Source organism: Salvelinus sp. IW2-2015, unplaced genomic scaffold (genome assembly GCF_002910315.2).
Source record: "Salvelinus sp. IW2-2015 unplaced genomic scaffold, ASM291031v2 Un_scaffold330, whole genome shotgun sequence".
Classification (NCBI taxonomy): domain Eukaryota; kingdom Metazoa; phylum Chordata; class Actinopteri; order Salmoniformes; family Salmonidae; genus Salvelinus; species Salvelinus sp. IW2-2015.
In genome coordinates this window covers 1-4,150 of record NW_019942540.1, presented here as the reverse complement: position 1 = coordinate 4,150, position 4,150 = coordinate 1, and the positions used below count along the sequence as shown (strand labels likewise).

The window sequence follows — 4,150 nt, the reverse complement described above, 5'->3', positions numbered from 1 at the left end:
TGCAGGAAACTTAAACGTTAGCTTTCTTACATAGCACATATTGCACTTTTACTTCTTCTCCAACACTTTGTTTTTGCATTATTTAAACAAAATTGACCATGTTTCATTATTTATCTGAGGCTTAACTGATTTATTTATGTATTATATTAAGTTAAAATAAAAGTGTTCATTATTCAATCAGTATTGTTGTAAGTTCATTATTACAAATATATATATACACTGCACAAAAAATAAAGGAACAGTAAAATAACACATCCTAGATCTGAATGAATGAAATATTCTTATTAAAAACTTTTTTCTTTACATAGTTGAATGTGCTGACAACAAAATCACACAAAAATTATCAATGGAAATCAAATTTATCAACCCATGGAGGTCTGGATTTGGAGTCATACTCAAAATTAAAGTGGAAAACCACACTACAGGCTGATCCGACTTTGATGTAATGTCCTTAAAACAAGTCAAAATGAGGCTCAGTAGTGTGTGTGGCCCCCACGTGCCTGTATGACCTCCCTACAACGCCTGGGCATGCTCCTGATGAGGTGGCGGATGGTCTCCTGAGGATCTCCTCCCAGACCTGAACTAAAGCATCCCCAACTCCTGGACAGTCTGTGGTGCAACGTGGCGTTGGTGGATGGAGCGAGACATGATGTCCCAGATGTGCTCAATTGGATTCAGGTCTGGGAACGAGCGGGCAGTCCATAGCATCAATGCCTTCCTCTTGCAGGAACTGCTGGACACACTCCAGCCACATGAGGTTTAGCATTGTCTTGCATTAGGAGGAACCCAGGGCCAACCGCACCAGCATATGGTCTCACAAGGGGTCTGAGGATCTCATCTCGGTACCTAATGGCAGTCAGGCTACCTCTGGCGAGCCATGGAGGGCTGTGCGGCCCCCCAAAGAAATGCCACCCCACACCATGACTGACCCACCGCCAAACCGGTCATGCTGGAGGATGTTGCCAGGCAGCAGAACGTTCTCCACGGCGTCTCCAGACTGTCACGTCTGTCACATGTGCTCAGTGTGAACCTGCTTTCATCTGTGAAAGAGCACAGGGCGCCAGTGGCGAATTTGCCAATCTTGGTGTTCTCGCAGATGCCCATGGTAGCAACACAACATGACAACAACATGGTAGCAACAGAGCATATGTAACAGTAGCAACACAACCTGGCAGCAAAACAAAACAGGGGAAAAACATTATTGGGCACAGACAACAGCACAAATAACATGGGAGGGTAGATTTTTCTGTGCCTCTGTAACTTTCTCATTTATCTTTATTCACGATTCAGTCCTGATTATTCATAATCATGGTAGCATCCACATGAATGTAGAAGTGTTCAGAAACATTACTGACAATACAAGTGAAGTGACTCCAAAATGAGAGGACATTATTCACCATTCAGTTTCTATTAGGAAAAACATCCAAAACACAATTAAGACAAACTGCAAATGAATTCAACAAGTTAGTAGAATCACAAGCTTGATGTAATCACTGCAGGAATGGAATATGGGACCACATACTGAACTTATGAATACTTTAATACAATATAAGTGAATTTGTCCAAATAATTTAGACTCTTCAAATGGGAGAACTACGTACAGAAAGTGCTATCCTTTCTTAACAGTAACACATATATGAATGAAAATACCCTCAAATTAAAGGTGACATTCTGTACTGTTGCTTAATATGAAACATTTTATCTCAAATCCAAAATGCTGGAGCATGCCGTCAAATTTAAAACTGTAAGCTTCACTGTCCAAACACATATGGTGTGGACTATGTGTGTAAAGAGAAAAATGTACATTACAAATATTTGAGTAGACTGACCAGACCAGTTTAAAAAGCAGAATCAGTCAAAAGACAGACGGTGAGGTATCAGATTTAAATTATATTGAGTATACAATCCACACTATATATAATACTGACCTCAGAGTCTCCAGTTTACAGTGGGGATTCCCCAGTCCAGCAGAGAGCAGATTCACTACTGAATCCTTCAGGTCATTGTTACTCAGGTCCAGCTCTCTCAGGTGTGAGGGGTTTGAACTGAGAACTGAGGCCAACACTTTACAGGATGTGTCTGTGAGTTTACAGCCAGTTAGTCTGCCAACACAGAAGAAATATAATGACAGACAGGTTGCACAAATAATGTGTCATGACTGAATGCAACTTTTATGATCAGTTTATATTATAATATGTTCAAGAGTTTCAGCGGATAGAAAGTTAATTCAGCTGATTACAATAATGATGTTCCTACATACAGTTAAGTTTATACTGAGGGATAGTCACATGATTACTTACAGAGCCAGTCAGCCAATTTAAATACTGCTATAGCTACAATTTATTTTGGTGGGTGATATTTACATGAATACTAACATAGCTTTCCTGCAGCCACTCACAGCTGGGAGCAGTCTCCTACGACCCTCATCTGATGTCTTGTATTCCTTCAGGTCAAACACATCCAGAACCTCCTCTGATATCTGCAGCATGTAGGCCAGCGCTGAGCAGTGAGCATGTGTGAGGTTTTTGGATCTGTTCTCTGACCTCAAGTACTCTTGGATTTCCTTCTGTATTGAATGGTCTTTCATCTCTATCAGACAGTGGAAGAGATTGATGCACCTCTCAGGGGACATGTAACTCCTCTCCATCACCTTAAGGGATCGGATTGTTTTCTTGACACTCTCTGGACTGCTTTCTGTCTGTGTCACCAGACCTCGTAGGAGTTTCTGATTGGACTCCAGTGACATGCCATGAAGGAAGCGGACAAAAAGGTCCAGGTGTCCATTCTTACTCTCCAAGGCTTTATCCACGGTACTCTTCAGCAGCTCATCCAAGGTTAGCTCTTCAGACGCAGCTCTAGACTTTCTCTTGAGGAAGGGCTTCAGTGCATCCATGTTCTTGGTTGTGTAACAATGGTACATGTAGACAGCTGAGAGAAACTCCTGAATGCTCAGATGAACAAAGSAGTACACCACTCTCTGAAATAACACAGACTCTTCTTTAAAGATTTGTGTGCACACTCCTGAGTACACTGAGGCTTCTTTGACATCAAGGCCGGCCTCTTTCAGGTCTTCTTCATAGAACATGAAGATTACCCTTCTCCAGATTTTCAAACGCCAGCTTCCCCAGCTTCAGAAGAACTTCCTTATCTGACTCCTATGAGCTCCTCTTGATCCATCCTCATCTCTTCCATTGATACTTCTGGTTCTTCAGGCTGGTCTGAATGAGCAGAAGTGTATGGACATCTCAGTCAGAGTGGTGGGAATCTCTCTCCTCTTGTCTGTACTCAACATGTGTTCAAGGACTATTGCAGAAATCCAACAGAAGACTGGAATGTGGCACATGATGTGGAGGCTCCTTGATGTCTTTATGTGTGAGATGATTCTGCTGGCCAGTCCTCATCACTGAATCTCTTCCTGAAGTACTCCTCCTTCTGTGGGTCATTGAACCCTCGTAACTCTGTCACCTGGTCAACACACTTATGGGGGATCTGATTGGTTGTGCTTGGTCGGAGGTTATCCATAGGAGAGCAGAGGAAGCAGATTCCCCTTGATGAGGTTTGTCAGCAGAACATCAACAGATGATGTCTGGGTGAAATCAGACACCCTTTCATTGTGCTGGAAATCCAATGGAAGTCTGCTTTCATCCCAAACCATCAAAGATGAACATGGCATTACAGGCAGTGAGCTTCTCTGCATTGCCTATGTCTAGTTCTGTGGGAAGTCATTTAAAAGTCTGAGATACTGTACTGGAGATCTTTGATCAAGTTCAGCTCCCGGAAAGGAAGCACAAATATGATGTCCACATCTTGGTTTGCCTTCCCTTCAGCCCAGTCTAGGATGAACTTCTGCACAGAGACAGTTTTTCCGATGCCAGCGATGCCCTTTCGTCAGCACAGTTCTGATGCGTCTCTCTTGGCAGTAAGGTTTAAGATGTCATTGCAGTGGATTGCTGTGTCATGTGAGGTTGGTGTCCTGGGATGCCGTCTCTAGCTGCCACACCCTCATGTTCATTGTTAACACCTTCACTCTCTCCTTCTGTGATGTAGAGCTCTGTGTAAATCCTGTTGAGGGGAGTTTGGTTCCCTGCTGTTTCGATGCCTTCTATCACACATTCATACCTCCTTCTCAGGCTTGTCTTTGTGGTACTAT

The 4,150-nt window shown here is 42.9% G+C and overlaps 1 pseudogene; it reads right to left on the bottom strand.

Moving 5' to 3' along the window:
- LOC112068238 (NLR family CARD domain-containing protein 3-like) overlaps positions 1–3,712 on the bottom strand; it is a 13,065-nt pseudogene extending 9,353 nt beyond the window's left edge.
- Positions 3,713–4,150: the final 438 nt, after the last annotated feature.